Source organism: Pleurodeles waltl, chromosome 2_2 (assembly GCF_031143425.1).
Source record: "Pleurodeles waltl isolate 20211129_DDA chromosome 2_2, aPleWal1.hap1.20221129, whole genome shotgun sequence".
NCBI lineage: Eukaryota > Metazoa > Chordata > Amphibia > Caudata > Salamandridae > Pleurodeles > Pleurodeles waltl.
The window spans coordinates 740,178,145-740,191,077 of record NC_090439.1 but is presented as its reverse complement, the minus strand read 5'-3'; positions in this window follow the sequence as shown (position 1 = coordinate 740,191,077).

Genomic DNA, 12,933 nt, shown 5'->3' with positions numbered 1-12,933 from the left:
TTTTCAGAAATGCACAGGTTTGGTAGGTTTCCCTAGGTGCCGGCTGAGCTAGAGGCCAAAATCTACAGGTAGTCACTTTGCTAAAAACAGCTCTGTTTTCTGTGATATGTCCACGTTGTGTTTTGGGGCATATCCTGTCGCGGGCGCTAGGCCTACCCACACAAGTGAGGTATCATTTTTATCGGGAGACGTGGGGGAACGCTGGGTGGAAGGAAATTTGTGGCTCCTCTCAGATTCCAGAACTTTCTGCCACAGAAATGTGAGGAACATGTGTTTTTTTAGCCAAATTTTGAGATTTGCAAAGGATTCTGGGTAACAGAACCTGGTCCGAGCCCCGCAAGTCACCCCTCCTTGGATTCCCCTAGGTCTCTAGTTTTCAGAAATGCACAGGTTTGGTAGGTTTCCCTAGGTGGCGGCTGAGCTAGAGGCCAAAATCTACAGGTAGTCACTTTGCTAAAAACAGCTCTGTTTTCTGTGATATGTCCACGTTGTGTTTTGGGGCATATCCTGTCGCGGGCGCTAGGCCTACCCACACAAGTGAGGTATCATTTTTATCGGGAGACGTGGGGGAACGCTGGGTGGAAGGAAATTTGTGGCTCCTCTCAGATTCCAGAACTTTCTGCCACAGAAATGTGAGGAACATGTGTTTTTTTAGCCAAATTTTGAGATTTGCAAAGGATTCTGGGTAACAGAACCTGGTCCGAGCCCCGCAAGTCACCCCTCCTTGGATTCCCCTAGGTCTCTAGTTTTCAGAAATGCACAGGTTTGGTAGGTTTCCCTAGGTGGCGGCTGAGCTAGAGGCCAAAATCTACAGGTAGTCACTTTGCTAAAAACAGCTCTGTTTTCTGTGATATGTCCACGTTGTGTTTTGGGGCATATCCTGTCGCGGGCGCTAGGCCTACCCACACAAGTGAGGTATCATTTTTATCGGGAGACGTGGGGGAACGCTGGGTGGAAGGAAATTTGTGGCTCCTCTCAGATTCCAGAACTTTCTGCCACAGAAATGTGAGGAACATGTGTTTTTTTAGCCAAATTTTGAGATTTGCAAAGGATTCTGGGTAACAGAACCTGGTCCGAGCCCCGCAAGTCACCCCTCCTTGGATTCCCCTAGGTCTCTAGTTTTCAGAAATGCACAGGTTTGGTAGGTTTCCCTAGGTGGCGGCTGAGCTAGAGGCCAAAATCTACAGGTAGTCACTTTGCTAAAAACAGCTCTGTTTTCTGTGATATGTCCACGTTGTGTTTTGGGGCATATCCTGTCGCGGGCGCTAGGCCTACCCACACAAGTGAGGTATCATTTTTATCGGGAGACGTGGGGGAACGCTGGGTGGAAGGAAATTTGTGGCTCCTCTCAGATTCCAGAACTTTCTGCCACAGAAATGTGAGGAACATGTGTTTTTTTAGCCAAATTTTGAGATTTGCAAAGGATTCTGGGTAACAGAACCTGGTCTGAGCCCCGCAAGTCACCCCTCCTTGGATTCCCCTAGGTCTCTAGTTTTCAGAAATGCACAGGTTTGGTAGGTTTCCCTAGGTGGCGGCTGAGCTAGAGGCCAAAATCTACAGGTAGTCACTTTGCTAAAAACAGCTCTGTTTTCTGTGATATGTCCACGTTGTGTTTTGGGGCATATCCTGTCGCGGGCGCTAGGCCTACCCACACAAGTGAGGTATCATTTTGATCGGGAGACGTGGGGGAACGCTGGGTGGAAGGAAATTTGTGGCTCCTCTCAGATTCCAGAACTTTCTGCCACAGAAATGTGAGGAACATGTGTTTTTTTAGCCAAATTTTGAGGTTTGCAAAGGATTCTGGGTAACAGAACCTGGTCCGAGCCACACAAGTCACCCCTCCTTGGATTCCCCTAGGTCTCTAGTTTTCAGAAATGGACAGGTTTGGTAGGTTTCCCTAGGTGGCGGCTGAGCTAGAGGCCAAAATCTACAGGTAGTCACTTTGCTAAAAACAGCTCTGTTTTCTGTGATATGTCCACGTTGTGTTTTGGGGCATATCCTGTCGCGGGCGCTAGGCCTACCCACACAAGTGAGGTATCATTTTTATCGGGAGACGTGGGGGAACGCTGGGTGGAAGGAAATTTGTGGCTCCTCTCAGATTCCAGAACTTTCTGCCACAGAAATGTGAGGAACATGTGTTTTTTTAGCCAAATTTTGAGATTTGCAAAGGATTCTGGGTAACAGAACCTGGTCCGAGCCCCGCAAGTCACCCCTCCTTGGATTCCCCTAGGTCTCTAGTTTTCAGAAATGCACAGGTTTGGTAGGTTTCCCTAGGTGGCGGCTGAGCTAGAGGCCAAAATCTACAGGTAGTCACTTTGCTAAAAACAGCTCTGTTTTCTGTGATATGTCCACGTTGTGTTTTGGGGCATATCCTGTCGCGGGCGCTAGGCCTACCCACACAAGTGAGGTATCATTTTTATCGGGAGACGTGGGGGAACGCTGGGTGGAAGGAAATTTGTGGCTCCTCTCAGATTCCAGAACTTTCTGCCACAGAAATGTGAGGAACATGTGTTTTTTTAGCCAAATTTTGAGATTTGCAAAGGATTCTGGGTAACAGAACCTGGTCCGAGCCCCGCAAGTCACCCCTCCTTGGATTCCCCTAGGTCTCTAGTTTTCAGAAATGCACAGGTTTGGTAGGTTTCCCTAGGTGGCGGCTGAGCTAGAGGCCAAAATCTACAGGTAGTCACTTTGCTAAAAACAGCTCTGTTTTCTGTGATATGTCCACATTGTGTTTTGGGGCATATCCTGTCGCGGGCGCTAGGCCTACCCACACAAGTGAGGTATCATTTTTATCGGGAGACGTGGGGGAACGCTGGGTGGAAGGAAATTTGTGGCTCCTCTCAGATTCCAGAACTTTCTGCCACAGAAATGTGAGGAACATGTGTTTTTTTAGCCAAATTTTGAGATTTGCAAAGGATTCTGGGTAACAGAACCTGGTCCGAGCCCCGCAAGTCACCCCTCCTTGGATTCCCCTAGGTCTCTAGTTTTCAGAAATGCACAGGTTTGGTAGGTTTCCCTAGGTGGCGGCTGAGCTAGAGGCCAAAATCTACAGGTAGTCACTTTGCTAAAAACAGCTCTGTTTTCTGTGATGTGTCCACGTTGTGTTTTGGGGCATATCCTGTCGCGGGTGCTAGGCCTACCCACACAAGTGAGGTACCATTTTTATCGGGAGACTTGGGGGAACATAGATTAGCAAAACAAGTACTATTGCCCCTTGTCTTTCTCTACATTTTTTCCTTCCAAATATAGGAGTGTGTGTAAAAAAGACATCTATTTGAGAAATTCCCTGTAATTCACGTGCTACTATGGTCACCCCGGAATTCAGAGATGTGCAAATAACCACTGCTCCTCAACACCTTATCTTGTGCCCTTTTTGGAAATGCAAAGGTTTTCTTGATAGCAATTTTTTACTCCTTATATTTCAGCAAATGAATTGCTGTATACCCGGTATAGAATGAAAACGCACTGCAGGGTGCAGCTCATTTATTGGCTCTGGGTTCCTCGGGTTCTTGATGAACCTACAAACCCTATATATCCCCGCAACCAGAGGAGTCCAGCAGACGTAACGGTATATTGCTTTCGATAATCTGACATTGCAGGGAAAAGTTACAGAGTAAAACGTAGAGAAAAATTGATGGTTTTTTCACCTCAATTTCAATATTTTTCTTTTTCAGCTGTTATTTTCTGTAGGAAACCCTTGTAGGATCTACACAAATGACCCCTTGCTGAATTCAGAATTTTGTCTACTTTTCAGAAATGTTTAGGTTTCTGGGATCCAGCATTGGTTTCATGACCATTCCTGTCACTGACTGGAAGGAGGCTGAAAGCACAAAAAATTGCACAAATGGGGTATGCCCCAGTAAAATGCCAAAATTGTGTTGAAAAATTGGGTTTTCTGATTCAAGTCTGCCTGTTCCTGAAAGCTGGGAAGCTGCTGAGTTTAGCACCGCAAACCCTTTGTTGATGCCATTTTCAGGGGAAAAACCACAAGCCTTCTTCTGCAGCCACTTTTTCCAATTTTTTTGAAAAAAACGAAATTTTCACTGTATTTTGGCCAATTTCTTGGCCTCCTTCAAGGGAACCCACAAAGTCTGGGTACCTCTAGAATCCCTAGGATGTTGGAAAAAAAGGACGCAAATTTGGCTTGGTTAGCTTATGTGGACAAAAAGTTATGAGGGCCTAAGCGCGAACTGCCCCAAATAGGCAAAAAAAGGCCCGGCACAGGAGGGGGAAAAGGCCTGGCAGCGAAGGGGTTAAAGAAGCAGTATTCTTCTTCGTTGATCCAATCTTTCTCCTTCACTTCATCCAAAAGCTTTACAACTCCCCTGTGTTTAACTTTTTGATAATGTTTCTTTTTAGACCTGGCATCCTTGGTGTAGTCTCCCCTGCCTTTTTTGCCTCCGCTTCCCATGTTTTGACTGTGTGCTGGACTCTGTTTTTGCTGTTTTTGACACTCTGGGCACTTCACCACTGCTGACCAGTGCTAAAGTGCAAGTGCTCCTGTACAAAAGGTATGTGTAATTGGCTTTTCCATGATGGGCATGTTTGATTTACTAGTAAGTCCCTAGTAAAGTGCACTAGAGGTGCCCAGAGCCTGTAAATCAAATGCTACTAGTGGACCTGCAGCACTGGTTGTGCCACCCACATTAGTATCCCTGTAAACATGGCTCAGACCTGCCACTGCATTGCCTGTGTGTGCAGTTTTAAACTGCCAATTCTACCTGGCAAGCGTACACACTTACCAGGACGAAATCTTCCCTTTTTTTACATGTAAAGCATCCCTAAGGTAGGCTCTAGGTAGACGCAGGGTGCATTGTATGTTAAAGGTGGGACATGTACTGATGCGTTTTACATGTCCTGACAGTGAAATACTGCCAAATTTGTTTTTCACTGTTGTAAGGCCTATCTTGCTCATAGGTTAACATGGGGGCTGCCTTTAAATATCCTTAAAGGTCAGTTTCTCTTTGAGAGCAGATAGAGACCTGGAGTTTAGGGTCTCTGAACTCACAATTTAAAATTGCATCGTTTAATGAAGGTGTTTTTTAGATTGTTAGGCCCTGATTTATACTTTTTGACGCTAAACTGCGCTAACGCAGTTTAGCGTAAAAAAGTACACCGCCGGCCAGTGCCATTCCAGGACCCAGGCCGGGCGTTTTATTTATGGAATGGTGAAATCTGGCGCAAAGGGTGGGCTAACATCATGGAGAATGACGTTAGCCGGGTGGGGATGGGGGTGGCGGTATGGGAGTAGTGGGTTTAGCATTAAAAAATGACATTAGGCTGGTTAGAGTAAAAAAAGGTGACTCTAACCAGCCTAGCATAATTTATTGAAGACAGGAGTCATGCCCACCACCCCAATGGCCAGCACAGGGGACAAGGGTCCCCTGGGCATGGCCATTGCACCCAGTGCCATGGATGGGAACTCATTTCTGGGCCCCCTATGGCACTTAAAAAAAATATTTACCTTTATTTACCTGTACTTTCCTGAGATGGGGTCCCCCACCCTCTGCTGTCCCTTTGGTATGGGTGGCGGTGTCCCTGGGGTGGGCACCTGTGGGCTTATTCCGTGGTGTTCCACCATGGAAATAACACCTCCCATGACCCTGGCATTAAATAATGGCGCGAAGCAAGCTTAGCACCATTATTTAGGCCTGCCTTCCTCCCGTACACCATTTTTGCACCGGAGGATAAATAAGGCGCTAGGGCCTTTGAGTCTTTTTTTGCCCGGGAATGACTACCTTACATCTTTAACTCCAGTGCCAGAACATAAATTTGGAGTTAAGTTTGCACTGAATTAGTGTAAGAATGTTTTCGCTAATTCAGCACAAACAGAGAATAAGCATGTCCCTTAGTTTGAAAATGACACTTTTAGAAAGAAGACATCTCTTGCATAAACCATTCTTTGACTCTGCTTGCTTGTGTATTCCCTGTCTGGGTCAGAATGACAGTTGGACTGTTTGTGAATCCCCTCTAGACAGTGACACAAAGAAAGCTTGTGGGTCACATACACCTAAATAGGCTGTGCCTGCCCTTACAGAATGCATTCTACAACCCCCTGATATGTGTCTGGGGCCAGGCCTGGGCAAGGCAGGATCTTGTGAACAATAGACTTTTCTTTGAATTTTGCCTACTTCAAAGGCAGAAAGGGGTATACGTAGTGGACCCAAATCCCCAGATTTGGGTATAATTTTTGGAACCAAGAGGAACCTCTGCTAAGGGGAAGAGATGACGAGCTGGAGGAGGAGAACTTCCCATTTGCCTGTGACTTTGCTTTTCTGGGTTGTCCTGCAGTTGCGGCTTCTACCTGAAAGAGGACAAAGACTGGACTTTGTGGTATATTCATGCTTGTGAAGAATCTCCAAGGGCTTGGACTGAGCTTCCCTCCTGTTTTGAAATCTCAGGGCCATCTAAGACTTCCCCTGCCTGCACCTGGACTCTCTGCTGAGACTCCTGCCCAGTCAACTGGTGCCCTATCTCACACATCGTCACTGGGCATCAAAGTCATTGTGAACCTGTGCAGATCCGAGGTGCCTGTCCAGAAATCAACGCATAGCTCCCTTGTGGGGGAGAATAATGATGCATTTCCTCCCCGACCGGAGAAGAAACAACACCTGGCCTCACTTGTGAGTAAGGAATCCATGCATCGCTGACTTTTCCGATGCACAATCGCCTGTTCGGCTTGATATTACCGATTTTCCTAAAATGGTGTGGTGTCCATTTTGTAGTGTTTTCACTGTACTACTGTGTGTGTTGATACAAATACTTTACACATTGCCTTTGAGATAAGCCTGACTGCTTGTGCCAAGCTAACAAGGGGGTGAGAAGGGGTTGTCTTAGGAGTGTAACTCCCTTACCTTGACTAGAGTGAGGGTCCCTGCTTGGACAGCGTGCAAACTTACTGCCAACCAGAGGCCCCATTTGTAACACTCCTGCACCATTAATAATTTCAAAACCCTTGCTTCATAACCAGAGGTGTCAAATATAACCACCCTATCAAAAATATCAGTGGTTTGGATTGTAATGGAAGATCCCCCCTGAAAGATTTCCATGCCATTCTGTGTTCTCTCAAAAGGTTACTCTCGATTCACTACCCTTTGAAAAACCTCAACTTTCTTTCCCACTTAGGATAAAGAGGGTGTAAATGTGGATTTGGGCCTAAGTCCTAACCTATTCAGCATCTGGGTTCTCTCCTGTCCTTCAAAGAATTTGTTTAAATTAGTTTTCCTAAAAAAAAGCCAGCAAATCTCACTCCAACTCAAATCTAATATTTCTTTCTCTGTAATCATGATAATCCTTTTAGAAAAAATTAACAATAGGTGCCCTTTCAATTGCCAACCTTTCTGACTTCTGGTTCTCATATATTCTTGAGTAACATGGCCTATCTGGTACTGACCTCTCCCTTTGCTCTGATTGTCCTTCTGAATCCTTTTCTGATATAAGGTTAAAAGAGGACACTCATTGTTGGTATCTGAACCTTCTCTATCTTCCCTCCTGAACCCCTCATCTTCCCTTCTTGAACATGAGAACTCTGAGAAGGTAACATGTTTCTTAGATATACACTGAGGTCCTTCTCTCTCTCTCTGTATTGTCTTTATAACGTCTGATTATTCCTTTGTTTTTCATAATATTCTTTTTTCAAATGGGTAAACCATCTCAAAACTAAGCTTATTGATGTCCTTTTTCAATTTAATTGTTCTTTTGTTTACCAAATAGTCTCTATATTTTATCTAGATTGGAGGTTATCTAGATCTAAATTTGTTTCATCTCAACATGACATGCATCAAAAACTCAAGTTTCTTCACATTGAACGTACAAATCTCTGAAAATTGCAGCTTCTTGTGAACTTTTGTAGTGGTATGCCATTCTTTCAGTCACAGACAAGCATGAAAGCCATAAATCTACAGCATTTCACATGCAGCACTTAACACTGGAAGGGGACTATTTTAACATAGGTGCACCCATTGTTGACGCAACCAAACTCCACAATACATGTAACAAATCATAATACAATTTGAAATAAAAACCTTAAACAGAATACAGAATGTTAATAATTAAAAATACATAAATCATTGTCTCCCTATTGGCTTGTGAGAAGGGAGTCAAACTCAGCACTGTAAAGGGTTTAGTACAGCGTGATACTACCTCCATGCACTCCATGCTAGGTTTCTCGACCAGTGATTCAAACTCATCCTCAAATCTGTACATTTTGTGCTTGTGCACAGATCAAAATACCACAAATCCTAACTAACACTCAATCACATTAAACTATTAGAGATCTCAAAAACTTCAAATTATAAAATAACCTAGCACTAAACCCTATTCAGAAGACAAATATATAGAAATTGACTTCTTTAAAGTTCGATACCATTTTATAAACCACATAAAATCTTCAATATCTTCATTCAAACCTTAACCGTCAGTGTACAATCCATTTCAATGTGTCCCAACTTCACTTGTCAACATAAGACAAATACAATCACCAAGTAAACATACCACACATGTATGGCATTCCACACCATGTAAAAATCCTATTAATAATTATTAATATTCACCGAATTCACTCATTAGAAAATGAGTACTGGTACTCTGGGAATGATCTACCATCTTCACAATTCTGCAACTTTCTGCCACCAAATCTTTTGACTGATTCATGAAGCTAATTAGCCATAAATGTGTTAATTATAAGCTCCTTGTTTGTATTCTTCAACAAACATCTGTCAACACTGTACTTACATCATTAAGTGGGTCAGGAAGTACATAGGTCTTATGGTGTCCCCATAGAGATAATTACTCTCCTTGCACAGTTATATGCAAATCTATCAGCAAGAGTTAGGTTGTACCAAACAGCCAATTGATGCCTTCTTTCAGAATTAGGCAGGGGGTACAACATGTGTGTGTACTGGCCCCTTTTTTATTTTCTTCTCTTTTTATAAATGGGGTCAATGACACTATGGTCTCGGCAGGCCGACGTGCTGATTGTCTCCTGCCACTTGATACCTGTGCTCCGATATGCCAATGATGCAGTACTTATATCAAGGATCGCAGTCTGGCTGCAGAGACTAATGGATACCTTTGCAGGCCTCGTTTAAATAGAAAATGAATAATCAATAAGTCTAAGATATTTATGATGTCTTGTGGGCAATCCCCCAAGAACGTAAGATCTTTTTATCTTGAGGGCGCCCAGATAGCAAAGGTTAGTTCCTTTCATTGTTTAGGTGTGCTGTTTTCTGCAAAGGGCATTTGGACTGACCATAAAGGCAATTCCAGGCCCCAGAGTCTGTGAAGGGGTCTCCAGATTTTGTAGTAATCCCTGCAGTCGTCCCATTAAAGAGATGGTCACCATCCACAAACCAAAGGCTATTATAAGCCGTTCGTTTATTTCCGTAAAGATAAATAGCATAAAAGCACACCACAATTCACAGTTTCATCATTTTACAATAACAACAAGCTATGTATAAAAGTCTTCAGACGTAAAAAGTTGAACTACATAAAAAAGCGTTGAACATAAGCATTTTCCCTCTAAAAAGTCATACCGTATTATTGGATCATGTAAAAATGCAAGATTTTGCATGATAGGTATCAAAAGTCAAATACAAACCTAACCGGACATAACACATAAAATAAAAATAAAACATTTCTATTTAAAAATATAAGAGTATCTAAACATAAAAAGTTCATTAGACAATGAAAAGTGATAAGTGCATACATTAGGATTCACGAATGGGTTCATCGGTAGCCACTCTCCACATCTATTGTTAAGTTTTCCCCTATTTTTTTAAGCATGTTCATTCTACAATGCCAAATAGAATCTAAATATTTTGCCAACCAACAAGCCACTAAAACAGATGGATCAGATTTAAAAATTCTCAGAGCCAATAAACAGTTCCTAAAACCCATTTTCCTACATAAAGGAATAATCCAACGAACTCTTTATTTATGGTATGCAGAACATTGGAAGAGGACATGGGTTATGGATTCTTCCCTGGCACAGCCCATCGGGCACATCTTAGAAGTGCAACTAGTGTTAGTCCATTTATGTGTTAGGATGCGCAAAGGCCTGAGATCAGCGATCTGACTAATGGGAGGCAAATTTAGATCCATTCGAATAGGGAGCATTGGGGTACTGGAAGGAACTCTTAACAACAACCTTAAGAAAGAGTTTTCCACCTTTGTCAGATCGTCTAAATTGCAATTGCCCCACAGTTCAGCTCCATTAAGGGCCCCCCCTTTGCTTGCGATTTATAAATTTCAATAGCGGGCGTCATGGCAAAGCTAGGAGATCGAGCTGCAAATCTTACGATACCACTCGCCCGTTGTTTCAAGCGGAAGTTTGCTTTCTGGAGATGAGAATGCCACTTATGTGAGTTTTCTAGTTTCAGGCCTAGGTAATCGAAATCACCAACTCTTTCCAACGCGGTGCCCTCTAAATAAATAGGTCGCGCATCCTGCCTTTTTTGTCCCCAAACACCATACATTTAGTTTTTAGTGGATTAATTTCCAGGCCATGGTCATTACAGAAATCCAAGAATCTCGAAAGCAGGGTTAAAAGACCTGTGGCTGTTTGGGATATCAACAAGGTGTCATCAGCAAATAGGAGGCAGGGAATCTTCTGCCCTCCTAATTTGGGGGCATTGTTGGAACACTCCATAAGATAGGGAATGCATGCATTTATGAATAGAAGGAATAAGGTAGGGGCGAGTACACAGCCTTGTCTCACACCACGAGCAGTAGGACATTTTTCAGTTAATTCACCTTGCCGACCCCATCTAATTCTGCCATAATTACCAGTATAGAGATCTCTGATGATATTTAAAATAGAGCAAGGCACTCCCATTTTAGACAAGACCTCCCACAATTTGTAGCGGGGTACTAAATCGAAAGCTGATTTTAAGTCAACAAATGCTACGAATAGATGACCTAAGTCCACATCGACAGCTTTCCATTTGATGGAAATGAAGCGGAAAATCTGGTCTATTGTACAGATTTTTTATCTGAAGCACGCTTGGAGATGGTTTAGGATTTCGTTTTCCACTATCAATTTGCTCAGCCTGCTCAACAGTTGATGGCAAAATATTTTTTGAAGATTGTCGAGAAGGCTGATAGGTCTATAATTTCCCAGGGAATTCCTCTCTCCTTTCTTATAGATGGGCACAATAATTGCCTCTTTCCATGAGTCAGGGTAGGATCTAGTGTTCAAAATGGCGTTAGAAAGCCTGTTAATATACGGACTCCAGATGTTCTGGTCCGCTTTAAACATATCTGAAGGGATCCCATCCGACCCTGGGGCCTTCGCAGCTTTTTGATCAGTGATGGCCAGCGCCGTTTCATTCAATGTGAAGGGAGGCAAGGAGGACATAGGCGAGTAAGATGTTATCAGCTCTTCCAAACTTGGTGCATCACAGACCAGTGGGGAGCCATACAGTTCCTTGAAATGGGAAAGCCAGGCATCAGGGGTGATTTGGGACTCCAGATAGGGTGCTCGGTTCTGGTCGCTACGAGAGACCAGAAACCAGAACCGTTTAGAGTCGTGGACCCCAGCTGCCTCAGATAAATCACTCCAAAGCCCCTCTTCATACTCATGTTTGCTCTTAATACATGTAGAAGCATAATGGCGCCTAGCATTGATAATACCTAGTCTGTCCTTTGTCCTTAACACATTAACCAAGGTATTTTTAGCCTCTCTACACCTCTTGTTAAACCATTTAGAGAAGGGTTGGGCACAAGAGTTAGTCAATGGCCTAGCGCATTTGGAAAACAACTCTTTCAGGGTTGCAAAGAGGTCCAAATGTAGAGATGTAACTTCAGTTGGGGCAAATATAAGGCTATCATCAAATAACTGGTGGGAAGAAATTAAAGCACACAGTTTTTCTCGAAGCTTGTTCGATCTCTGAAAGGAGTCCCATCTTACCGTACGCCTATTGCTAGACAACTCCATGTCACCAGAAGGAGCAGAAGGAAATACAGCTCCTGCTAAGAGAGATCTCTTATACGTAATCTGGAGAGGGGCATGGTCACTAGTATGTGGATTACCCACTTCCACGTCTGATATGTGGTGCTAAACTCTTAAATCAAAGAAAATGTAATCCAGTTTATTGCTATATAGACCCCTGAAGAAAGTTGGTCTGGCAGAAGTGTCAGCTGGAAAGCGGCCATTACCAAGATGGAGACCATGAAATATCATAAGGTCTATTATCTGTGTAGCCCTAACACAAGGTTTATATGAATTTTGTTGAATGGGATAGGGAGGAATATTCCATACGCTATCTTCAGGCTGCATAACCTCTATGAGGTGTGAATTAAGTTCGAGTTGGACATTAAAATCCCCTGCTGTTATAATATGATATTTTTAGACGGAGGTCTGGGATTAAAGTATTCAATAGCTCGATAGTAAATGAGCGATGGTTGGAAGGTCCCGGCCTACAGTAGATATTTATACAGAGAACAGGGGGACCTGAGATTGGTTGGATGGCAAAATATCAGGGGAATCCACATATATCTCCTTAATTCCTCCCACCTCTGTCGATTTTACCCAGGTACATAAGCCCCCTACTGCCCTACCTGCTAGAGATGGCTTAGCTGGTTTAAAAAAAAGAGCTAAACCCCTGTCTATACGTGCAGTGTTTTGCCCAAGTTTCCTGAAACATACAGACATTAAAGTTTTCGACAAATGCCCCCCACTCAGTGTCAGCAAGTTTGCCATTTATGCGAGCCACGTTCCAAGACAGAAGTTTTGCTGTTGTCTCAGCGGTGGAACAGCTCGATTACCAAAGGCTATTTCTGGAGCAACTTATGGTGAAGGGTTGTGGGGTCATACAACCAGTAATTTCCTTCAGGTTGAAGAAATACATTTCTAGGGCATTAGCTGTGCACCCCCCCATTGGCATCACCCACCATACTGAACAGAGTAGTAGGGTTGAACCAACTGGATGACAG